This window comes from Dendroctonus ponderosae, unplaced genomic scaffold (genome assembly GCF_020466585.1).
Source record: "Dendroctonus ponderosae isolate FM_Combo_2020 unplaced genomic scaffold, Dpon_F_20191213v2 Dpon_F_20191213_5, whole genome shotgun sequence".
NCBI classification, from domain to species: domain Eukaryota; kingdom Metazoa; phylum Arthropoda; class Insecta; order Coleoptera; family Curculionidae; genus Dendroctonus; species Dendroctonus ponderosae.
The window spans coordinates 5,981,730-6,009,592 of NW_026018715.1; the positions used below are offsets into that span (position 1 = coordinate 5,981,730).

General features: G+C 33.1%; 1 protein-coding gene and 1 non-coding gene across 2 annotated transcripts in view; both read left to right on the forward strand.

The window, feature by feature from the left end:
* Positions 1-27,863, forward strand: part of LOC109539609 (polypyrimidine tract-binding protein 2) — a gene marked incomplete in the record, with an annotated part of 399,312 nt that overhangs the window by 73,560 nt on the left and 297,889 nt on the right.
* Trnaa-agc lies at positions 10,056-10,128 on the forward strand. The gene has a single exon. It is a non-coding gene; the product is annotated as a tRNA-Ala (tRNA).

A 27,863-nucleotide genomic window follows, 5' to 3' on the forward strand; every position in this document is an offset into this window, starting at 1 on the left:
GAAAATTCCAATTAGTAGAGAAATTAATTTGAAAAATTACCTTGACGTTTCGATAGCTATTTTCTGCTATCGTTATCAAAAGAACCTAAATAAACTTAAAAAAGAGTATGTTAAGAAGAAGTTTGTAAAAAATGAATCCGCCTCAACAATATAGAACTTATCTAATCAGTTGAAGTTTTGATTTGTTGAAATTGCATTAAAGCTTCTGTTATTCCCGAGAGCTAATATTCATCTGCACACACCTGATAATTAGTAAAACTGTATTTCGGTATATCAATTCTGCCTGTGCTTTATTAGTTATTATTTAGCCCTTTTATTAGGTTTTAAGCCTTAGGCTGGGAAAATTTCTGCGGCAATGTTGGCAACTTGCAATCAAACAACTAGTAACTACTCGTAGGCACTTTTGGTAGGACGAACCCCAAAACAAACTCGGCATGTCCCCAGGTAGCTCGTTAAATCACATTATATTAATCCATACCGCAAAATACTTAACAACGTTCCCAACTTTCAAAGTCGGATTTGTTTTCAGGGAGCTCGAGTTAGTTCCAAGTTCGGTGCATCTCGTGGCTTGCGGTATATACAGTTGAGGTTGTGCAACGAAACTATAACGTCGGAACAAATGCTTCTGAAACTTAATCAAATTACCYCGAGGTTATTTTTCTAAATAAGTAGGTRAACGTAAAATTTCTATGCCCCAYGGGTTTTGGCTAATTATCTACAAAAAAATGTMCAGTTTTATTTTATGAACAGCTTCATGTATTTAGTGTAGCTTTCAGATTTATGTTTCTGAAAACTTYGGTCTAAATTTGGGATTATTTGCTTTTTTGAGCTGATATATATTTAGCTTTAATGCTACTTTTTTRAATTTATTAATTTTAAAAGTAAACCCTAGGAAATAATATAAATGGMAATAGAATGTAGGCGAAATGGTTTTGGATGGAAAATACCTTATGCGATACTCTCGAGTAGACTTTCAAATCTTCTTTTTTAATTCAAGTTCRGTTGCAAAATGCAGSGTACAMMTAATCTAAGTGATTTTTAAAAAGTCAATTTGATTCAATAATATATTTGGAAGATTGATAAAGTTTAAACCGGAAACTCAAAATTGTCAGACATTTCTTTTTAATGGAAATTGTGACTACACTGTTTTTAACTARGTCTAGTCTTGTCGAGTCAAAAATTATTTTATTGAAGGTAACGATATCATTATACTATCATTATYATGTAATTATTAAGWACTGGCGAGCTTTTTTCAGATGCAAAAAAATGGATTTTTCTTAGACTTGACGTCTTTTATGGGCACTGTGAAAAGGGGTAATCTACAAGCATTCTATAAACCCTTAAACAAATAATTGATTKATTGTTCAWACCATGAGRATCAAACCTTCCAATTTTATKATTATGATATGATACCATTACTTTAATTAATCCTTCTGTTATAAGGGAAATGGTCCTTGCTCAGTTAAATGTTRGTTTAAATCATCGTATATCGGCCRCAAGAAGATTTAGTGGTAGATATTTTTCGGGGCAATTTTGTATGCTTCTTGAGCTTTTCGTCATAAGCCCAAATTCCGTTGATTTCTAACATGATCTGCTCAGGAAACTTTCAGTATGCTTCTGAGAAGGTGGCTGAAGGTTACATTTTCAGCCGATTATTTTTTTGCTCAGTAACCCAAATACCTTAACTTTTGATTAAATTGACTATTTCTCTGCATTCTTTAAATTACTTTAATTTGACGATGACCCATTTGCTTGCGTAATTTTTGTTTGTTTGTTTTCTTCAATTTTAATTTTTTTCCGGAGTGACTGAATAAAGACGCATTTTCCATATTTCTACTGCGTTTCGTCAAAACAGTGATGGGATTCTATACTTCTATTTGAAATCAAATTTGGAAAATTATAATTTGCTAGACAGACATTTTGTGAGACCGAAAATTAAAAAACTTTTAGTTAGTCCTCAGTTTAAATTTGCAGAGTTGAAATTAAAATCTTGAAAACCTGCCGCAATAAGATGAAATTTGAGTTGAAGTTGAAACATAAATTTGAAAGCTCATAAAAATACGCTAAACTCTACAATATAATACTGCTGGTGAATCAAGCAACAGCAATTTTTTACCACAAGTTTAAAAAATTGAACAGAAAAACACAGCAATTGAAAAAAGTGTTGTTCTTGATTTTGGAAAATTATTGTCCTCATTTTGAATTCAYGCAATGGAAAAATATTAAAATAGAGTWACACCCGTAATTTCCTTTCGAACSCCACGTTTATGAAAATTTTTAAATACTAACATGTTTTTATATCTACCGGAGGGCTAGAAGTCCCCTCCTATGAGTTAAAGATACTGACATCGTAAAAAAGGATGTGTATCGTAAGTGAAAAATTAGCAGGTGTTTTAATGTTTTTACGCACCTTTGAAAACGAGTGTAGATATTTTCCGTTGACTTACCCCGTATATTTAGGCCTGAGAGTATTTCAATATTTTTGTGTCTTCTCGTACTCACATAGGTTTTGCACAGTATTGCATGTAAGCTTTAGATGTGGCAAATTTCAAACATCTRAAATTTCAGTTAATGTCAAGTGACCAATTGAAGATCTTCAAAATTCTKATTAGTTGCCCTATGTATGGGGAAATGATTGCTCAGCAAGAACAAATCAACATCTACTGCTAAAACCTCAGGAACTGCAGTGTTTTTCTATGTACATTTCCTAGAGATATCAGATATTTTTGTAATTATTTGTTTCCCTCTTTCACAGAACTACGTACATTTCTACTAGGAATTTGATACATTTCTCAAGTTTGGTCCTCAGATCAATAATGGGTACAAGCTCGCTAATTCAGTTAAAATTTGCATGATTTGTTAGGTTCAAGCTCTAATTTTTGAATGAAGACTTAAACCATTACATCTAGTTATTTACTGAACCGATAGTTTCAAAGTCGTCTTCTCGTGGAAAAAAAATTGAGATGCCTTCCACCTTTCTTAGAGGCCAACAACCATATAAATCTGCATTAACAATGGCTAATTTATGACCTCAGATTTTCCTTTAATAAATCAAGGGCTTTTGCATAATCATCATTTGTTAGTGCTGGGTCACTAGATATACTAATACCACAAAGTAAATTTTTGATAAGAATATAAATAGTTGAAAGAACAGCGACACGATGAATTATTGTCCATTATAGCAGTAAATGAGTCAACAAAGCGATAAATCTTACTGCTTCAAAATGAGGACCCCTGTTCAGTAGAACATTAATGCATAGTCGGTTTCAAACAACGTATTTATTCATTTTAGCTTAGTTTCTTTCTTTGGCTCTCCAATGACTTATAATAATCATGTTTCAGTAATTTTAAGGAAAACTGTACGCTGCAGTCACATTGTATTAATAAAGAACATCTGACTTCAACTGAGACGGCTTTTTCTTATTGATATGGTCCGGCTCGAAGGACCAATTTGTTTGAGATTCGTGGGCAAATAGTCAGCTTCCATCCTGCAACAAATCTTTCAATATAAGTTGCATCATTGAAATGCAAACAAATGGAATGATTCAGTTCAATTGTAAATGTTTAGTGAACCGAAAAAATAAATGAGGAAAATAATTAAAACATGCCAAGCAGCAAACTGAGAGGAAGATAAAATTGAAACCAATAATAATGTTGCAATTGAAAAAATTAAAACTAATAATGAAATAGGTTTTTCGGGTTTTTGGGCCCCTGTGAAATAAAATTTTCCCCCGAAAGCCAAAATCCGACACTATTTCTTTGATCTTGACAATCTTTTGATCAAGAACATTTGTTATATGATCAACAAAATATATTCCAATGAAACGGTTGGATAAAATACCGAGAAACAGAGATGTTTTTGTTAAAAACGGGAAATGGGAATTAAAAAAAAAATTCCGGAAAGAAAACAAGCTATTACCAACATTTGTGATAAGAAGATATAGCGGCTTTTATAGGAATTGTGCTTGATGTAGGATTATTTTACTTAAGCTGTATCTGTTTTTAAAATGGATTTTGACAAGGAAATATCTAGGCAACTAGCGTTAATAGGATATAAATAAAATAATTAAAAGCTATAGACGATTAGGGATAGCTAAGGAGAAGTTAATAAAGAAATTATGTTTCAATCGATCTGAGAATGCAAGTGATACTGGTCATTTAGTATTCATTAGTCAAGTTTACAAAGAACTTTTCAATTGAAATATGGCAACATTGGTCGAAGACACACACAACTGGTAAGGCATTAATACTGGTCGGCCGTTTCCCGCCATTAAATGTGGACAAAGTTAAAAAACCAAGAGCATACCATAAGGTAAACATTCTTACGATTTCGTGACTAGGAAGGTTCCACCGCGAGACCGGAACCTTGAACTTGAAGCAGCGTTTAGAACCGGTTACTTCAACGGCTCGGTTTTATGCAAGGACTGAATACCAATGAGCTGAAGAAATCTTTTTCAACATGTTTTATGTTCGATTATTGTAGCTGGATGGTCAGATGAGGGATTGAGCGTTGATTCAAGGAAATATGTGTTCTTTGTTACCTAATCTGTTGGTTGCTTCCTCGACTATTCATTTTGGGTTGGTTTGGGTACGTACACATAATTAGCAATATGTAAATTTCTGAAAAATTCCTACGTTTTTCTTCTATTTCTCTTTGTAAGGTAGTTGCAATCTTTGAAAGTCTACCCTCCAAAATGGTTTATTGTAGTATGCAATCTAACTGTGTCAAATACATATAATAATTATTAGTCTTTAATCGGTTACTTCAGTCTTCTAAGGCGTGTCTGCGCTCCAAGAATTGTTCTCAATTATTTTAGAGCAGGTTGAACTACTAATTTGATTTTTGTTTATTTTTTTATCAAATACATTTATTTATGTATGCGTCTCGAGAATACATTATAACGTGCTATTTTTTTATAAAGCAAAGGTCTGTTTTCATAAGAGTAACGGTTTTCACACGGAACATTCATATTTCCCATGAGTTTTTGCATCTTGATGGTCTTCTGAAGATGTAGGCCACTCGCGGCTTCCAAACGTCTGAAAGAAATTATTTCGCACGACGGCCTAAAAAAACCGAAAAACTTATCAGTTTCAAGCAATCGCCACAAAAGTCTAACTCTTTTGATTCGTCTTTCCATGTTATTATTTAGCAAAATGCGCAAAACCAAGATTTTACAAAGTTATACTGAAGATTAACCTCARGCATTTGTTGCGCAGATRAACTGCGTATTCRCTTCATTTCTTTGCTAATTTTGTATTGAACTTSTTATAATTTTGTTAGTGAGTTTTGTATAGTGCTACGTTGCGCATGTYAAGAATTTTGGATTATGAGCAGTAGCTGTATAAAAGTAAAATAAAATAAGAAATTAACTAATGTCCACAGGAAAAACCAACCGCTTTCCAATCTAGTCTCAAAATAATACTCGAAATATTGTCAATATATTGACAAATGAATTAAAGCTAAGTTTCTCAAGGCGACGATGTCCTTAAAATAGATTATGTAAACGTTTGCGAGCTAGAGGAACACATTTGCAGGAACACTCATTTTGGAGAGTTAAAACTATTTCGAGCTTTTGTACATTTTCTATATTTACTTTTTGATCTTCCTAGAATCGAGCTACTACACATATTTCACTTTTGTCATTTTGGAAACCATCGAACTAACAATATATTTTTTTCCAGATGTCAGACCGTGACTTACTTACAACAAATTGTAATATAATTTTTTGTACAAATGAATACCTGCATGTTTCGGTATTTAATATGTATGTTGGCAACGATGTTTCTTTGGAACAGGTTGACTGACCTTCTATTACTGCATTATTCTCGTATGCCGAAGAAGACGGTTTCTACACGTTGTGCAATTAGCTGTGTTACTTTCATTTTTGATGGTCATGGCGACCTAGAAAGATTTTGCTCATTAATTCTTGGCGAATCGTACCGGTTTTACACAATCGATACCTGCATGTTTCAGGGTTTCTGCCTTTTTGTTTTTTCTTTACTTGAAATATATACAACGGCTTTGCTTTGTTTTAATGAACAGCCTTTAATTAAACCTCTTCAATTATTTTTCGAGAATAACCAACAAGTGAACAATTTTTTCTTCGATTCACGGCACAAACTTGCCTTGGTTTGCCCTTTGTGTACGAGCGTATAATTTGGTAATTAGCGTTCAAATTTTTCATTGCGGAAACGGAGTCGGAAATACATGAAAAAGAACCAACTGGTATGGATACAACAAAACAAGAGATAGAATAAAAATATATTTTAGCGTTTTTGGTGGCAAATTTTTAGGCGGATTAGCGAGCAAGAATATCGTCTTGGGTCGGTTCTGAACGTGTTGAGCATTAATAAATAAGTTTATGTAAGCGATTCAGCTGCAAGTGATTGGCAACTATGAACATATTAAAATAAACCACTCAAGACAAATTGAGAGGTAAATTATCATTTTGTTCATAAATTCAATTTTGGAGGAACTGGAGAATATACAAATTGTATATTCTGATTACTGTCATGATATTGTTTTAATTGTAATTTTGCTTCAGTAATTTCAGCTTGTTTATATTTATTGTTTGTTTCCATTCCTATTTATTTTTATTTTTCTTGTTCTAAATCTGCGGATTTCTCACCGTTTAAATCCTGTTGAAATTTAATAGTAAAATTTAATCTCAAATAAGCGTTTTCATGTTTTGTATTAAATGTGTATTATCGTTGTTCTTCTAATTCTGAACGTCATTCAAGACAGACATTAATTCGATTTTTTACATTTTTACTCGAAAATAGTAAGCTGGACGAAGAAAGCCCAAAGGAGATTTTTTGTTAGGAATTGAAGAAGCAATAAAATTGATTTTTTGATAAATTAGTGCGGATAGATTTTTTCTTCAAAAAGTTTGAATGTCATCCGCGCGCCACTGGTGTACCAATTGTTTCGTTCAATAGAAATAGGGCCAATCCATAGCTGCTGACATCAACGCAACGATGGTCGTAAGGGCCATCATTAAGAATTTTTGGTCATAAAATAATGCTAGCCCCTGAAATGACCCCTTGAAATTAATCAGGGTATGTAATTTTGAGTCCCCCTGTAAAAGAGCCATCATTTTATAAGTAGATGGTTCGGCTTTAGTTAGAGTCTTTACAATGCACATTGTGATCTTAGAAATTCAATTCGAATTCATTCTAGCTTATAACGCTGATAAAAAGCCCAAAAAATAATTAAAATTCGAAAAAAAATCGTTCAAATGCTAAACGAGTAAAAGTGCAGAGGAAAGTTATGCATTTTTATCACCCTAAATTCCGAACGAGTTATGAGACTGAAGGTATTGGCCAAAATTACAGTCAGATCCCAACATTTTCCGAGAATGAATTGCCCCTCAATTTATGTTATATTTAAATTACTGGCTTTTTTAGCAAGGCAAGGAATATGTTAGTATTTATACCACGTTTGATGAGCTTACATCAATTGCAAAAGATATCGAGTTTTTGGTCTGCCTCTACAATCATTCGTTTTCTATTAGTAAGCCAAATGAAATAAAAAAACTTAACTTAATAAAATAAAATAAAACATACAAATCATATAATGTCTCAGTTTCTCTCTCAAGTCTATAATACTTAGTGCCTGAGAAACAAACAAAGCTAAATAAAAAAGGAATCTAGTCAGGCTGGTTTGATGAATCAAAAAAACTGTGCTTGATATTAAAAAAAGTGGATGCCTTTAAAAAGATCTGTGTAAACTCAATAATTTTGTAGCCAACTTTTTATACCAATCTATCAATTATTTTCTACTTTGACTATCTTTGACTATCTATCTACCCCAAATAAAAGACCAACTGTTTCAAACAGCTGCCAGAAGACCGTATTTGTCTAATTGGAATTAAGACCCTAGACTAAACGTAAATTCTATGATCTTTCAAAATTTCTTGGAATTATTAGATACAAATATTTACTTGATTTACATTTGTCAAGTATTTTAATCATTGTGTGGCCTTTAAGGTGTGAGACTAGGCCAAGCTATAGGTATTTTTAAATATGCTTTATCGTGACCAAAATAAGACTATGATATAAAAGGCAAAGATGACTAGATATATCTTTTCCAATTGCATTTCCTGTCCATATGATAGTTATTAACAATTTACTGCAAAAAACGCGAGTTTAGTATTTTCTGTTTAAAACTTTGAAACTAATGGAGCAATCGGAATGCCCCCCAACAAGATGATTTGTAGAGAATAAAAACATCTACAAAATGAGCGGTCGAACGCCTACTATTAGACTGAAACTACTAACTAGGCTAAAACCAAATCGTTTTAAATCGGTGCATTTTTCAAATTTTTATGGTCCCTCAAGTGAAACCTTTTTTTCTTCTAAAAATTGGAAAATGTCTGTTCAAAATTGATAATTTCCGTGAAGTGTTACAAACCGCCCCCAGAATGCCAATATAATTCATAAATAAATGCAATGTGACATCGACTTGAATCGAGTCTAAATTTCGTCTTCCGTATGGTAATTATACCAATGGTTCAACATGGTACGATCAATTTCAATTCATTTAAAGTTTGAATGCCTTGATATTATTTTATTGTGCTTTTGCTCATTCTTGATATACTTAAGTTTCTCTAGCCTGAATAAAGGCGCAAAACATGTAACATGTAAACATGCAACATGTAAAACTGATCATGAGATGAAAAACTTTCTGTTGAAGGCACAAAACATGTAGCAGCAGCTTCCCACGCTCTTTAAGAATAAACATGTTTGTATCATTATACCTATTCAAAAGCAAAATCTAATTTAGGCTGAAAAATAATGATTTTGCCTGCGAAATACATTATCCAAGTACGGATACGCACCGATGTGAACCAATCCAACTAACCCGGGGCGATTTCTTAATTAAATGAAAACAATAGGGCTACCTGAAACAGAAACTAATTTAGAACGTTATGTATCTACATACATATGCGATTAAACAGCATATTAGTAATTACGGCGCTACAGTATTGCCAGGCAATGCAGCTAGTGAAAAGAGTAATTGTACATGTGTATGGAACTACCGAGTATTACTTTGCCTCAACTGGAGGAGGAAATTTGACTATTTGACTAATTCTTCAACTTGTGGCTTATTGAAAATATACATATTTGTCGCCGTTGGCTATTCCCCTCAATTCTTTTTAAATCTCTTTATGCACAAATGAAAGATATGATGTTATTCGTTTTTTGAAAATTTTTCCGGTACACCATTACTGACGAAATTGTGCTCTATTGTCTAAAAAATCTAAAAAAATTCTTTTAGAAAGTGAGCTGAACTTAGTATGTATTTAATATTTTTATTTTCTAATTAGCTTAATAGAACAGAGGAGTTTAATGAAAATTAAACTCACAATTTTTGAGAATAGACAGATACGTGTTGAGCTTCAATTAATTATTTCAGTTTGGATGAATTAGCCAACACCTAAAATAATGCCAATGCTTATTTTCAATGCTGTGTTCTGTTCAAAATCTGTTATGACAAATCAAAATTGTTTTCATTTTTAAAAACTGCAAATTTGGATAAAGCATGGAGCGTTTGATGCCTTGTTGCCTTTTCATACTAACTACTAGCAAATGAATAAATTGTCTCAACCAATTGAATAAATGTACTTGTTTAAACAGACCATTTTAAACATTAAGAATTTGGTTCTAAGGCATTAATAATATGGTATGCTTATGTACATACAATTAAATGTTATCTTTAAAATCTTTAAAAAATATTGATCTAATTAAATTAAGTTCCATTTGTTTTAGGTGTAGCCAAATAGCAAAAAATGGTAATTGTTTTGAAGCTATCTTGCGCTATTACGGTTGCACGGATTAACAAAATATATTTTTGTATAAATAGAAATATATATTATGTATAAATATTTTTTTTATTCTGACATGTTTCAACTTTTATTCAGAGAGTAATTGGAATTCGTAATATGACGCAATGAAAAAGTATCAAAATGACATGATTTGTAAGGCAGTAAATATATTTGCATAAACTTGCTCAGCATTTTGGACTAATCAGGTCTTTGAAACTTTGCGAATATGGGGGCGTAGCTCAGATGGTAGAGCGCTCGCTTAGCATGCGAGAGGTACCGGGATCGATGCCCGGCGCCTCCAAATTGTCTTTTTGAAATTTTTTACTTTTTYGTACGTACATTTTTAAACTTAATTTGTTGTAGTTGTAAATTAACCAAAATGTCRGTYCTTAAYTATAAAKTAATTTTTTAACGCTAGTTACAACTCAAAATGTCTAAGAAATTATTGCTCTGTAAAGCAATTGTTAAATGCAATTTTTACCTGTTGAAGCGCCACTATTAGACAGAGTGGCCCGTAAGCACATGATCAAAAGGATACTGCGATATTCTTTACATCAAAAGAARACGATCTGACCTAACTTTTMTTAACAARAAATRTCTGGCTCCTCTGCTATTGATGGGCAAAGTTCTTAAAAAAAAAATACCTTTTCTGAAAATTATWCGGCGTATCGCTGTGAATTTGTTCTTAGGTCAAACTCATAGTTTGATAAAATAATCGAGCTCATTCGTTTTGGACAAGTGSTGAATTCTTGAGTGTCGTGGTACAAAAACTACCCGAACTTTTTATTTGGTGGATGAAATCAACTCAGTTTTTTTTTGTTGATGCACTAATCATTTATTCACAATTTTGTGCTCTTTGTAAAATCTTGTAGCATTCATAGTTTTTGCTGCAAAAATATTTCTGTTTTCTTGCCACTTAACAATGTTAAGTTTTTATTTGATTTTCGTGCGTCATAAGAATTTGGTCCGGTCATTTTTTGAGATAATCGATAAATGTAGTTGGAAGTATGAAAAACAAATAGATTAAACATTAGTTCTGGAATTTTCAAACGGGATTGTATGCGAATAAAACACTACATTTTAGGTACAGGTCAAAGTGGAGTGTTCGGCCAGTGATAATCGTATTTGCTGACCCACTTAAAAGAAAATAGATAATTGTTAGTATCGTTATATTATTATATTAGAACTAAGATTCGCACCCTAAAATTTTTCCAATAACAACATAATCACTCAGTAACATATTTAAAACTTAAAATTTTCCATGGTATGTACATATTTATAATTTTAACATGACTTTTAACCTAGTTCATGTGCAGTTGTTTGTCTACTAATCAGTTTCAAATGTTGATCATTATGGTGGAAATCGGAGAAACCTATTGGATTTCAGGCCTTCCAGATAGTTTTGCAACCGCGTTGTAGCTAATATTATAATAAAGGTCATCATCACAAACACAATACGACCCATCACAATTGGTGTTAATTGCCATATTATATTACCACCGGAAAACAATATCAATTATTAATAATATACATTATATAGGTTGTTCCAATAATATAGGACTACAATGATTTATAAAGCCATAGACTTTAGCTGTCTTTCTTGAAAAATTTTTTCTCTCTGGCAATAGAGTGGTTCTTCAGTAAAGATACACGGTGGATAAACGAATACGAAACAACAGCACTTTCGGACCATTAAAGTGTTAAACAAAAAAACGCTCATAACGCTCATCCCTTGTCCGCAAAGAGGCTCACCCCTAAACTCTCGAATCAAATAATGTGTCGCACTAGAACTATGAAGGGCCGTGTAATTCTCTTTTCTGCCCAATCTAGTTTAAATTATTTCACGCGACACGCAATTCAATGTAAATTTTTTGGGATGACTCCATGCTGACCAGGGATGGCAGGTTCCTTTATATTCTGAAATTATTTCCTCCTGACATTAAAGTGTCCGGAAGTTTTATTTAATTTAATTCTCCAACAGCCTGAAATTGCAGTTATTTCCCTTTCGTTTTGACACTTTGTATATTTTCCAGTCAAAGCCAATAGCTTTTGTTTCTGGTACGAAACATCGTTTCGTGATAATTAATACGAACATACTATTCCAAATTTTAAAAAAGGTTTAAACGTCGTTTGATAATCTAGTCTAGTGTGAATATTTTTCAAACAACTTTTAGAAGCTCAAAACTCGTTCATATGGACATTGTTCAATCCAAGAACATTTCTTTTCAATGAAAATAAAAGTCAGAGTTGACACCTACATTTTTAAATAGTCCAGTAAATAAAAAAGTTCATAATTTGGAAATATCAAAAAAATCGACACCAAAAAGTTATTTTTCTATAAGACTAACCATGTTGACTAAGATCACAAGTTAACTGAGACGCAGCTGATAATCGGTGTTGTGTCAGCGCTCCTCTACATTTCTGAAATTGAAAACAGTATTCCGAAGCTGACGATAACCATGTAATGGAAACAAGCATCAATGGGACACAATCACTTCGAATAACACTTAACAAAGCTCGTTTATTATCTTATGTACTCAGGGTGCCTTAATTCTTGCTGATATTATACAGGTAAATTGTCAATATGTTTCCACTTGTACTGCCTGCTTTTCATATTATTAAACCGGTAATTTGATGTGCAAATTATGTTTTAAATTTGCATATCTGATTTAACCTGTAGGTTTAATCAAATTTAGTAAGGGGTAAGAACTAACGCTTACAAGTACTGATACTATTTGATTAACGTCAACCGTTTCCAGCAATAATAATTGGCTATTTATTATTCTCGTGCAACTAGATTTTCCTACATATGCATGATGTATCAGAAATATTTTTTTTTATTTTCTTTTTGATTAATATAAATTTCAAGGGTGCATCATACGAAATCTGCCCAGAATTTGACGAAAAATCCGCATCCGTTAAAATATTTCATTGATAAAACAATAAGTTTGATTTGGTTTGGGTTTCTCAAACCCTAACCAAAACTCGAAAAAATCCAGAAGATTTCCTATAATATGGTGTAAAATTTGTTTTTCTATCTTCCAAGAGAACGGAATGGCGGTCCATTTATAATGAACAGCCTTGAACACGCAAGAGCTAAATACATACTATATCATAACAATGTAAATATTATACATATTATAATAACTAAAAATAATTTTTAAACTAATAAATCGTAACTATGCACATATAGATGGAGGAATATTGTTTTGGGTGAGTTGGCCGGTGCCTTCCTCTAGAATATGCCAAGAAGCAATCTTACAAAACACTTAAGTAGAAGGAAAAAGACAGTCAATGAAACAAAATACTAAAATATTGGGAAATTTTTCAACAATAACAAACATTAATTTCACCAATAATGTAAAAGTAGGGAACCGAACAACATCACTATTATTAGTAATTATAACAGCAAAACTAAAATAATCTTAAATGAATAATCTCAATTACACGGTGTTCCACAAATAAGTTTTGTCATATCAAGAAATATAGCCATTTTTATTGAATTGAATTGAACAGGCTGTTTAGTGAGTTCTTCTTTTCTAATTGGAATAGAAAAAATCGATATTGGTAAAAAATCAAATTATATATTATATATATTTAGGAGAAGTTTTATTAAGCACAGTTGCAGGACAAAGAGCAAAGAAAACATTATATATCATTTAACTCTACTTCTCTCTATGGAAAAATGTTCTTCGTGGAGGCAATATTCCGAACGCGACTCATATGCACATTTATTAGACATGTGATTGACGAATTAAATACCGTTGTTTTGACTATTTTTTGGACATTACATTAGTTGCACAGACAGCAACTAAGACGTTCAACGCTCAACTAATAAAATAATATGTTTTGAATTTGGAACAGAAAACCGCACAAATTAATCCCAGTTACGACGGCCGAAGACCAAGAGTTTTTTTTGCCGATAATGATGTGAAATACATTTTAAGCTAACAATACTGTCCACACAGTTCCTTGAATGATTCATTCTCTAATAATATCACTATTCCTCTTTAAAATTCAAAGAGCGTTCAAGAGAATAACTAAATCCCGAAGCCGGCATGACGAAACAAAAGCTGAAAATCATTTTGTCGGCATTTGAATCTTTTACGCCTAAGAGACTCTTTGAGATATGAATAACGTATTGCTTTTGATACATTATAGTGGAATAGCAAAAATGTGAAAAACAACACGAAAATATTCCCTATGCTATAGAGGAGCCAGGCAAATACGTCGAATACAAGCAGCTCAAAAAACTTGGTTAATAGTCGGAAATACTCTAAAATTCTCATTAAGTAGTAGACATTTAATTACCTGATCAGCTAAGGTTTAATATTGAACCCGAGTGCTTTATTATTTTTATACTCTAAGATAATGACCCAGCAAGGTAATTTCCGGTTTGGCTTTGATCAACTTAGTTCAGTATTTCTAGGCTATTAAATACTATTAATCGGAATATCAATAATCGCATATTCTGTCGATCGCTCATCAAATTTTCCTTTTTTTTATGCAAATTACTATTTAGTTCTCTGGCATCACCTCTGAAGTCTCATGTGAAACGTCAACAGAAATACTATTAAACGAGGTTTTTTAATTATATTAAATAACTTAAAATTGCTATGTAGCCGATCAAAATACTATAAAAGTGTTCTTTGGTTTGAAGCATCTCGGAATATAAAAGTATTATTAATTTCTTTTATTTCATTTAATTATTAAAATATTTCAACGTTAGTTAACAGCAGTTATATTAGCACTATTAAAAATAGTATATCTAAGTATTTTCGTTTTAGTGGAATATTTCGATAACACCATCTTCAAGTGTACTTACGACAGATTGAACGTTCGAATATTCAAGTTTACAACAGTAGCGAGCGTGKTTAGTRYAATTGATTTTACAACAATTGTTATTTTTTTTCGGTAATGACTGCATTGGAAATTCTCTTAAACCAAAAAATAGAATTTAGCAAGACTTCTTTGAAGATTATTTATATTAGGGTTATTAGGATTGATACCTTTGGGTGCAATATGATTATTTTCATCAGSGGATRTCTGGTCAGCAGATTATACTAATTTGGAAATAGKAAAAGGAAAATTATTTGCTAATCAACGTTAACTATATTGAAAAATATGACTGTTTTAGATTGGATGCTGTGAATCTGAGGCATAAAGATCTACCGGTCAAATAAAAATATTTATGAATGTTCAATAGAATATTTGTGACTGTACATTAACTGTTATTTATGTAGTAGTCAGAAAAAATGTGAGTTCCTGTCACTCGGTTCTTACTCTCCGTTTATATGCCAATGTTTATATTATGATTTCTTTGGCATCYGGCCAATGGTAAAAGTGATGACAAAGTGATGAAATGRTTTGGTAATAGAAACGTTCTATAAAASATTTCAACTTATTTGCATATGCTGTATGGTGGCATCGTAAAAGTGGCATATATTTTTCCCTCTTATGTTTGAACATACGTTCTTAATGTATATCATTTGGATTACCGAATAAAAATATAAAATATGATTAGCGTATAGACATATAAAACTTAATTAATTGTTACATTTGTGATAGACAATTTTTTATGTTAGATTTMAATAGCAATATGTTGTCTGGCATGAACTTCCTTCACTAAGTTTGTTTTAAAGAATTTATTAARTCACTARTATTAGTCGTTCGAATATTTTGATAATAATTGGCCCAGCTTGCATTCGTGTTAATTGTTTTMTAAAAAAATGTGTGGGTAACTGGATTCATTTTGTTGGTTGACTCTTGAAAAATATTCATTYATCTGAAAATTGTTTTATTTTTCTAATGATCTTATTYATCTTTGGATATAGTGAATTGATTGAGRAAAAAATGGAAAATTATTCAACTTTTCTTTTATCAAGGCTCTGGGTATGTTCCTCTTCAAATGCGCCTTAAGCAAAATAGGTACCTACTTGAGCTTACTTCAATGTGCTTGAGATTGAAAATTTACTGACAGCCAGAGGAGCTCTGAATTATTTCATCTTCTGAAGAAACCAAAATCGCTTTCAGTTTTTCAAAAAGTTGACTTTGCCATGAACTATTGATTTTTGTTTATTTTAACATTGATCCTTATTAGGCAATTTGATGTATTGCAATTCAGCTTTGCTCAATTTCTCAAAAAAAATACATTTTCCGTGTTCAATTCAAATAAATTTCCAAATATTTTACAGATGAAACAGCAATAATACATTTCAGCAAGTCACTGCGCTTTCTAATTAAAGCGCCGTGATTGCAAAACAGGCAACTTAAGTATATCTATACTACTTTTTAAAATCCTTCTTTGGAAAACTCCATTAGTTTGCAATCTCTATCCATCTTCATTTTTAGTTGCCATAATTAACATTAATTATTAATTTACTGGGGGCCAAATCTCTTTACATAATTAGCATCAGCAGGTATAAAAAGGAGACAAGCGGAAATTAGCTTCCCGTATTACTTTACTTAGTTTAGATCAGCTTTGGCAAAATATAAGCTAATGCTTTTATAAAGTTAAAAATGCTTATATTTATTTATCACTTCTTAAAAATATTAGTTATATAAAGCAAATTATTCAATTGACCAACTGAAAATGACCATGGTAGACTGCAGAAAATGCCATAATGCAGTTATACTTTTGTGTAGTTTTTATTGAGTTTCACACCCATTCAGTCACAAAATCATTCAAGTCATAATTTAAAGACATTTCTATATTTAAGAAACGTTGGAGCTAATATCTAGAGTTTTCGAAATATGTTTTCATTACTAGCATTTTAAGAGCGATATTAGTTGAGATCATCAAATATTTCTGAGATATCGGGTTGATGACAAGCTACCAGAGGATGTCTAAAACATAACAGGATATTTTGAAGAAAAACCCTTTTAAAATTTTTGATCAAGTTTCAAATTTAGAATCTTATAAGAGGCAAAAAGTTAATATCATAATTCATGTTGATTTGAGTCTCACTTCTGATGCATTATTTCGTTTGATTCGGCATGGTTCTACCTGTAAAACCTCTTCTTTGTATTCCACGGAAAATTTTCCCTTCATGCTAATCGCCCATCCCTCCAATAAAGCGCCGATTTTAATTTAAGTTTTGCTTCTGTCCTATTTTGCTGTTTCTCAGCGGCTGGTCCATAATGGAGTTGAAATATTTACAATACGTTGGAATAATTTTATTAAAGTTTAATGCCTTAAATGCACAAAATACACTCAATAATCAATAATTAAATACAATGTAATACAATTCAATTAACTACCTGCAATGAATTGAATGTAATTGTTAATTGCGCTCATATATTTGCAAAATACTAGAAAAAATAATGATTGAAATTTAAGAAAAGTATGCGCTTAAAGATATTGTAAAATATCCTGTGTATGTTATCATCAAGTAACATTTGATTGATAATTTTTCATTACTCCTACTAATCCTACTTATTGTTCGTTTTAAGTGAATGCAGCTGTTTTTAATGCACAGACCGCAACATTCCGCCACTCACCTGTCCATCTACCTATTTTTGGGCCCCCCTATACCTTTTGATAACTTAGTAGTTAGTGATCCTTCGCTAGTCACCCTCGGCTTTAAAAATATATCCTGTAAGTTGCATTCCTGTGTCGGTTTGTGTTTACATTAGGCCGTAGTAGCTGAGACGGTGAAAAACATTCTATTGTTCGGCGTTTATTAATTCGTATGTGCAACAGACCGGTTAGTCAAGTTTTTGAACATCCGGGTTGTTAAAACGTATTTAAGGATAATGCCTTTTTTATTTGATGTAAGTACTGCCATTGAACCATATTGAAGCAAGTCAAAATGTCGATAGTCGCGTTATGAATCGAAGTAAAAGTTTCAGAAAGTTTGAATTCTAAAATTTTCACTCAATATTTTGAGACAGAAGCGTATGTGGAAAATATTGCAAAAATGCTACATATAAAAGTGGTTAACGTAAGATTATTAACTGCGCAGTTAACACTGGTTTGCAATTCGATAGGGTTTTGATACTACACCAAAAAAGAAAAAAACGTTCTCAGAATTACAAGTGTAACGTTCATGCGCACATTTGAAAATATGCCTTCAAAAGCCGATTTGCACCAAAAAGGTACTAAAACTATTCGCATTTCTGTGTTAATCTGCTTAAACAGCAACCTTTTTGCGTAGGTCTTTTTCCTAAAAACTTAACATATATATCTATCCTGAAAGCTAAAATTTTTGCGCCATTTAAAACATTTATTAATTCGAGTTTCATTTCCTCTATATTTGAAGTGAAAGCTTTTTTACCCTAAAAAATTGAAAATTGGACTAGACAAAGCCAAAAAAAAATGCGAGAGGTAAGAGATCGGCAATAAAACCTACAGTAGTAGCAAACAGGCAGGTGTGATAGTCCCTCTTGCATAACCTGACCTAAGAAGTCAGGTCATCATTTTAAGCGTCTGTAGCCCATACCAAAGAACAGGTACAGGTAAAATATCTGTTGGCTAGACGGTATAATTTTTAATGCGTGGGAATGTTGTACCTACTGGGTGATTCTTGGCAGGTAACGGACGAATTGCCGAAGCAATTTTTTCAGAAAAATCTATTGCACACCGTGGTTTTCTATTCAGAGCTATCGTATTTATGGCTGGAGCAAGAAGTTTCTGCTACTCTGATTAGATAATTTCGAATGTTTAGTCGTTAGAACCCACATTTTGTAAAGCGACATTTCTGAATGTGACGGTGTCGGTATTCTATTTTAGGTGTAATTGATATTTATTTAAATACATATTTGTTACGCGAAATCGATGAAAATTTTATTATAACATAAATAAACATTTTTGCTAAAATTTATTGTTATGTGAAAGTATTTCAGTTTTATCAGTAAAACATGGTCAAATTGTGCAAACAGTTTTGAACCAACCAAATTTCCGTTCCGTTATTGTTTGCGATAATAAATGAGTCAAAGAAATATAAAAATATACTTGGTTAAAATCTGGAACAGTGAAGATGTTGAGACGAGACAAGTGGCGTCGTTGTTGGTCGCGATAAGAGCGCCCTTATTCAGTATAAGGTTAGTCTTCACTTGACATAAAGTGGCCCTAAACGACAGTGCGTGCCACCCTTTGCCCTGGCATTCCCTTTGAACTTCTTTAGGTCGCAATAAACCAAAGAAATATCGAAACCGAACGGAAGTGTCGTAATCTTATAGAACCGCGTAATATAAAGGGTATTAGCTGTTAAGGTTTTCTGATTTTTACATTGAAAATCCTTACGATGTAATGTTTGCACATGATTTACTGATAGGGCAGGGTGGACATTCAAAATCAATACAGTGAATTGAAACTAAAAAGTAGTAAACATTTTAATGATTTAAAAACAATTTGAAACAAGGCACTTGTAAAATATTTATTGGGCTTGTTGTGGAACTTTATACATGGCCTAAGATCTGTTTGTTAAATTATTATAGAATTTATTAAATTCGCATCTTTTATTACAATTTGGGGTTATTACAAACCTACTCTTTTATTTAAACTCCATGCAAAAGTGAAAACAATTACATTGCATTGTAAATTGCTTGCTTGCATTCTAATTTTGAAAGTAGTTTATTCTAAATTTCTTTCAAATAAGCTAGTTAGGATCTATGAATCTTTTTTAGCAGTTTAAATCTCCTACTATATTAATAATAAACAATTTAAATACGTAGTATACATAATTTGAGAGTGAAGTTTTACATTTTCTTACATTCTTACTTACAAGTAATACTGTAAATTGTATAAATGAAATGATAATCAATAATAAATAACCCTTAAAATATCAAAAACGCAGGGCGTTATCTAGAAAATTATCGAACATGGCTGTTTATTCAAATAAATTACTAGGACTTGATGACTTTTGTACACATAGTTTACCAAACTCTAATTGTAAAAAAATATAGTAGAAAGTTACGTCAAGTAAAAAATACAAAGGACTTCATCAATCAAATGAGCGAAGTCAATATTCAGTAATCACTATTTAAAACAATATTGTTGTAAAGATGCTTTAATCAAATGTTATTCAATTGCATGTAAAATCATATAAAATAAAAACTTTTTATGTTTTATTCCAGTTCGCGTTACCGTTACCAGCATTTTACTGAATTCAATAAAAGACACATTTTTTAAATTTGTATTGAGAAGGGAAAAAATAATTAATAATTTAAAAGTTTCTTTTACATTTGAATTTAATTCATGCATTAATCCTCAAGAAGTAAGTAATGAAAATGAAAACAGTTTAGCGTTAATGACAATGAACAATCAATCAAAGAGATTTTGAATTTTAATAATTTAGTACAATTAAAAGTATTTTAGATAAAAAAATAATGCAATGCATTTGATGGTCTATGACGTTGTAGCAGACCATTTTACATACCTATTTGATTTCGTTAAAATTATTCAAGCAGAATTCAGAAGATTCTGAAAAACTATGCTTTAAAGACATGCGTAACTAAAATTTTACAGTAGCCATAAGAATTATGCGCTTTAACTTGTAAACTATGCCAAATTTACCAGCATCATACCAGAATTCAATCGAATAGAGTTTAATGGGATGCGTGTTTTTTAAAACCAAATAGAAACATAGGGATCATAGTTTTTCGAGAAATATACAAAACAATAGTTGAAATTGAATGCAAATACTAAGTTTGACTGAAAATATTGAAACTATTAAATTTTTTCGTTTTGACAAGTCCTGTTTTCGCTGACTCACCCCCAACAAAATAAAATACCATTTACTTTCAGGAATTAATTCGTTTCTTTTGCATTTTGAAAATAATTAGAAACACCGGCGGCAACATATAAATTCAACCGAAACCCTAATATAGCGGTCCGACAATCTCGGGCTGTCGTCTCACAAATCCGTTTTTGACGCGACCATTTCCCAAGATAATGCCGAACACTATAAGGATTATAAAATAAAAATGCAAATCAGAGCCGAAAACCCACAGGCAATTTCGGGGTGTTATCCAAAATATTATGTCGCCGACAGGCCCAAATAACGGGACAATAAATTTCCAACTAAACCTCGAAATTTCAAATAAAAAGAAACGTTTTATCTTATAGAAAGGAAGTAAAACATAAGCATTTTAAGGGGGCAACATTTATAGTTCTTCCACAGTATTTTAGGTGTTTGCTTAACACGTGTATGAAATATATATTAAATTATATTTATTCATTGTACGTACTTTCCTGACTGTGTTTCAATTCCAAAATTAAAATCAAGTCCTGGGTTCTTCAGTCATTTATTTATTGTTCATTTATCAATTTAAAAAAACGTTTCGGTGTTTTCCACCATCAGCAGTTTTAATGTGTAGCGTTGTTGCTACTTTACGCCTTGGCATGTATTTGGAGTCTCCAAATACATGCCAAATACAATAAATAAATGACTGAAGAACCCAGGACTTGATTTTAATTTTGGAATTATATTTATTATATGATTTTTTCCTTCACAATTTTTTCAGAATCTGATGATACGGATTTGATTTTTTTGAAAGCCATGCGATTGAGGCAGATATTTTCATAAATGAAAGAAAACGTTACAGTTACAAAGGTACAAGCACAATTGTTACTCTGTGTTCAAACGTGTTTTTCTTTTTATATATAATAGAATAGGACAATCGTTCTACAATCGATTAATTTAAACTGATTACGGGGCAATTGAGTAGCTCTTTAGAAACCAATTACGGCTCATTGAGAAAATCGGTAAATCTTGTCCAGTTGTTTGTCGATCGATGCTCCATAAATAAACTTTGAGACGATTGCTTTTGTGCATGCGGTTGGCACGAATTATTGGCTTTTCTAGTGCAATTTTACTTCGAGGGCTTTTTGCCGCGATTGATTTATTAGCTCTAGCCATTAGATTCCATTAGTTAAATTTTTAGTGTAACTAATGTGGAGGTTGCGTGGTTTTAACCACATTTATTGCCAGTTCAGATAGTTCCAATTATCCATACATTGCCTAGCTTGTTTTGGTGTGTGAATTATGTCAAAAGCAAAACCATCAATTCGGGAGTTATGTGCGAATTGCTGATATGAAACTTGATTTAGAACCTACATCCGGATGATTTTTTCTAATTTTTATTACTTTTTTTGATTTTCTTATTGTCATCAAATGCGGTACATGTCGGTTTCTATATGTGTCCTCAATGAAACAACGTGAATCTTAAAGAAACGACAAAAGGCAAAGAAAATATGTGTTTAAATTTCCAATCCAAATAATATACTTAATTTGAATATCCAATAATATTCGAATTATAGCTCGAAATATTGGGGTTAGCTCATGACGCGACAAGATGCTAATGTACTTTTTATCTACATACAGGGTTGGTTATTCCCGCTATACGGCACGGAAGTTTGCGGCTAAACCGATTGATTTTTACAAAGTATTATTAGACGAATAGGCAGATGCCTACCGGGCGCACATTCTAAAAATATTTTTGCAATGTACAAGCTGTTTCAAAAGCCCCCAAAGTATCAAAGTTGTGTTTTTTTTAATTGAACCACCCTATATATTCATGCATTTTTTCATCCTCTGAGCAAAATAAGTGTTTGTTTTGATAAGGTTTATAATACTTAAATCTTAAAGCTTTTTAAATAATCCGAATTTTATCAAAATCTAATCTAATTTTCAAGTGTTAAATACATTAGAATTATTTAGGTTATGTTATTGAGCCTAATTTGTAGTAAAGTATAACCAGAAACTCATATTTAATATCCCAATGATAATAAAGTTAACACGTTATACAGGGTGTCCACAAATTTAAACTAATCAAATAGAAACTTTAAGTGGCTATAACTTGATTAATGTAAATACAACCCCACATTCTTTAACTTACCAGGAAATGCAATTTTTAATGACTATCGAATGGTATTAGGATGTCTTTGCATTTTTACAGAATACGCCAAAAAATCGTTCTTTGAACCATTTGGTGTTTTTTCATTAAAAGCTCTGAATAGCATATCAACAATAACATAAACCAAAGGCAAATTATTTATCACAAATGTTCGAAATGGTGACCGACCCTTGTAAATTATTTTTTTCAAAACTACTGCTAACTTTGGACAACATTTGCGGGGTTACAGTTTTAAAAGCGTCTTTTATGCGAATTCTTTTTATGTACCTCCACAAAAAGAAATCCAATAGAGATAAGTACGGAGATCTGGGGGGCCAAATTTTACATCCATTTCTACCAATCGACGTGTTTTGAAAGTTGGCATTTAAAAATTGCCGGACTTCGTAATGATAATGAGGCGGAGCTCCCAAATGAAGCACATGTTGGTTCTAATATTTCAAGGGATTTCTTCTAATAATACTGAAAGACGGTCTAATTAAATATGGGCCCGGTATTCCACCCCAAACATTAACTGACCACCTATTTTGATTTTTCATGACCCTGTACTTGTGCGGACTCGTATCAGAATAATAATGAAAGTTGTGTCTATTCACGAGACCATTGTTATGAAATGTACATTCATCACCAAATAACACATTATCGAAAAACTTGTCACTTTCTGCCACTTTATCTAACACCCACATGCAAAACTCAGTTCGGTTTTCAAAATAGTTTCTATAAAATTCTTGGCAAAGCTGAATTTTATAAGGATAAATTGTTCTTTTTAGTAAATCTGTAATTGCTTGATTGACTGATTGACTTACTTAGATTTTCTCTAATACTGGGATTTTCGATAACATTTTCTTGCCACTTAACAATGTTAGACAGCGATTTCACAGCGAGTTTTACCAAATTGCATCGTATCATTCTCCCGATATTTCAAAAAAGTTAATTTTGTTGATGAATTTTGACCAACAATAGCAGAGGAGCCAGACACTTTTTGTTAATAAAAGTTAGGTCAGATCGTTTTCTTGTGATTCAGAGAATATTGTCATAGGTACCCTTTTGATCATATGCTTACGGGACACCCTGTATATTATCAGAACAAGTAGATTTGATTAAATGCTTTCTTAAATAGCGTTACCGTAACAACGAGACTCGAAGGCAATTGTTCTTGAAACTGCGAAAGATATAATTATTCTAGCGATAATCATAATTGAAGAAGTAGAGGAAAATAGCCCAAAATGCAAAATTTCGTGTAAGAGATACCGGGACATATTTTCCAAGCCAAACAATGGAGATTTTATTATATAACGATGCTATTCTCTGTTTGGTGCCCATCAGCTCAGCGGAGGCCATCAGGATCGTGTCCGCAACAAATGGAAATCACTTTTCCGCAACAAAAGACAATCGTCGTGCTCGTGGCAGTTATTTTACGTGTTCGCGCTCGGCAGGGAGCGCCTCGTTAGTGGCTCGTTTCGATAATTGCCACTTCTTCCATGGGCGTACTAACTTGGAAAAGCCTCTAATTACTTACCAGGACACAAGTTGGAAATCTGACATACAGCCAGACAGAGAAAATAATGGCAATAGGTTTGGAAAGTAGGTCGCGCCACCGAAACAAACGGACTATACTTTTGGATTATTTTACATATATTGAACGTAAACTGAATAGAGAATTTCTACGCAAGAGTTCAACATTTCTTCTACGGTCACCACATACTAATATCTCCTCTTATTCTAGCCATTTTGCGTCCAGAATTGGACATAGGCCTCCCGTAGTTCTTTTCGGGGCAATTCTCATCCATTGAAGTATTGCCATCTTTTTTTTGTCATCGCACCAACATGTGATAGGTCTTTCTCTCGTTCTTCTGCCGGTCCATGGCCCCCATCGCAACACTCTTCCATTCCACTTGTTATCCTTTATTCGAGCGATATGTCCCGCGTAGTCCCATTTCAGTTGTGCTGTCCGTTCTATTATATATTATTTTACACTTGCTTCTAATTAACTCGTTTCGTTTTTTGTCTCTCGGGTATTTTTCATAGTTGAGTTTGCTTCTGATTCTATTAACGATTATTCTCGTGAATAATTTATAGATGTGTGAAAGCAAACAAATTGGTCTATAATTCGGAAGAAGTGTCGGGTCTCCTTCTTGTAGAGTAGGATGATTATGGGTTCGTTCCAGGTTTCAGGTATTTCTTCTTGCTTTTCAAAGCAAGTGTTGAAAAGTGTCTTTAACTTGATGATTGTTTTTTTTGCCTCCTTGATCATTTCTATTTCTATGCCGTTGCCTCGAGGGGCCCTGCTATATTTTGATGTTTTAAGAGCAGGTTTTATTTCCTCCTCTGTTGTCATCAAACCCCACATTTCTCACTTTTTTAAATTTAATCGTTTCTTTATTTGTGAGGTTTATAGGTCTTGGTACAATTCCTTGGTGATCCTTAGTATTTCCTTCTTATTTCTGGTTTCCAGGTACTTGGAGCCTTTTAGGGCTATTAATTCTTTCCTACCGTTGTTCCTCCGTAGGCATCTTATGTTTTGATGATTTTCTATTGCATTTTCTACTTCTGTTATGTAGTTTCCTTCCAAATCGTTGCGTATAATCTTTCTATATTTGCGTATAAGTCTTTTTTCTCTTCGGATCTCGCGGTATTCTTTTGTGTTTTGTTTGCCTTTGCCGTACAAGGTCCTTCTTTTTTTATCAGCTAAATTGTTTCCGCTCTTTGTTTGTTTTTCTCGTGTAATTTTTTGCGATATTGAGTGCCGTTTCTTTAATTATCGTTGTTAGGTGTGTTGCCACTTCACATTTGTTCGGCTTATATTTTCGCTTAATTTGGCTTTCAATTCGTTTTGGTATATGATATCATTTTCTTTCAGAGTGCTGGTATCTATTGAGGCTGTGTTGTGTTTAATATATCTTGTCGCCTTCTGTATGGATAATTTAGCTTTGACTATCTGGTGGTCGCTTCCTGTGTTGAAAGAGTTTGGAACTGAGATGTTGATAACAATTTTCTTGGAATATGACACCCATGTCCATTTCATTTGTGTTTGTTTAAGAAAGATGGTGTTCATTGCATAAAGTCTTTTGTTTTCGAGGAATATGCATAATACATGTCCTCGTGGGTTTCTTTCCCCTACTCCTGGATTACCGATGTAGTGTTCGGCATCGCAAAGTTTTTCCCAACAATAGCGTTGAAATCGCCAATAACTAGGTCATTATTACATTTGTCTTTGTCTAGTGCAGGTTCTCATATAGAATATCTACTTCTTTGTCTTCGTTAGTTGATGATGATGCGTATATCTGAATTATGTTGATTGGGTAGTCCTTTGCCAACTCCAAGGTTACATAAGCTACTCTGTCCGAAATATAGTTGTAGCTTTGAATGTATTTGAAAGTTCTTGAGTGTGTTAAGAATTCTACCCTTCTTTGACTTTCGCTTTCGTGTCCACAGTAATAAACGGTTTTTTCCTATTGAAGTGAACAGGTTTTCTCCATGTATTCTGGTTTCACTCAGTCCAATGATGTCCCATTTAATATTGCCGAGTTCGTTTTCCTGATCGAAGAGTTGAGTGTCCGACAGAAGTGATCGACAGTTGTATGTTGCTATTATGATGTTGTTTATTTTAGGGTGAGTATTGAGTTTTTGACCGCCTCAGAGTCCATGAGGCTGATTGTCTTTTCGAAGGTGTGGGACTTGAAGCTATTGTTTCTCACCCACCTGGGGTACATGTCCGTTCTGTTTCAAATGCGCCATATCTAAGGGGTTTTAGGATGTACTGCGCCACGCTATCCTACTGTGGGTTGGCGAGATCGAGGATTTTGGGAAGGAGAATTTTTGGATTTGGATAGAGGAATGGGGAGAGGACAATGGTTTCCCCCACATGTTCTTGGAAGATAAACCAAGGCTGGCGTTGGCAGGGGTGCGTCCCTGAAGTAGATCTATCATCTATTGGGAATATAGATGTGTATCTACTTGCTACCAGTACATAATAATATACAAGGTGACAATTTGTCAGGAGTGTTGTTTCGTGGCGATAAACCTGCTGTCGAACTGTGAAGAAAAACATGTGAATGAGGATCTCATTCAACATCTCAGCAAAGGTGGTAAAAATTTTAGCAAAATGAACCTTTTTTTGCTCTTACAATGCTTAGGCATTTTTGGTGCCCGCAAATTTCACAGATTTGTCAAGTAATAAAATCATAAATTTTACCATTCTTCCGTACTTCCGCAAATTCGAACCATTTGATGAAAGATACCCGTTAACAACTTTGAATTTGTTTCGTTTGGTGGACAAGTATTAGAAAAAGAACGACTATTATTGCGTCACTGCCAAAAAGCTTGGGACAAACTAGATCTTGGTTGTCGCCCGGGGAGATCCTTGTGAGTTTTGATGTGGTTTCATTGTTCACAATGGTACCAATCAGAGAGGCAATGGAACTTATTGCGAGAGAATTTCCACAAGACATCGCTAAACTCTTCGAACACTGTCTAACCACAACCTACTTTCAATGGAACAGCGAATTCTTTGAGCAGACGGATGGAGTAGCAATGGGCAGCCCTCTTAGTCCAGTGATAGCCAACTATTTTATGGAAAAATTTGAGAAGAACGCTCTGGACACAGCCGTGAGGAAACCTAAGTGTTGGTTTCGCTATGTTGATGACACTTTTGTTGTTTGGGGCCATGGTCTGACTGAACTTGAAGACTTCCTGAGGCACCTCAACTCAATAAACCCTAAAATTCAATTCACTATGGAAGTGGAGAAGGATGGGCGACTGCTTTTTTTTGAATCTCTTGGTGACCAGAAAATCCAACGGAAAGCTGGCCCACACGGTGTACAGAAAACCGACACATACCGACCGGTACCTGCACAGTGGTTCAAACCATCATCCCAGTCAGAAAAGAGGAGTCATCAAAACTCTCACCAAAAAAGCCAGAAGAATCTGCGCACCAGTCGAGTTAGAGAGAGAATTAAAACACCTGGAAAGGGCCTTTGGTTGGAATAGATACAGTAAGAAAGCTTTCAATAGAGCAATTCGACCAAAAAACAGTGAAGATCGCTCGGAGACAACAGAGACGCATGATGAGCGTCAGAGTTGGGCTTGCCTCCCGTACATACATGGAGTCACGGACAGGATCGGCAAGATACTGGAGAAACACCAAGTAAAAACTATTTTTAAACCAACTCGAACCATCCA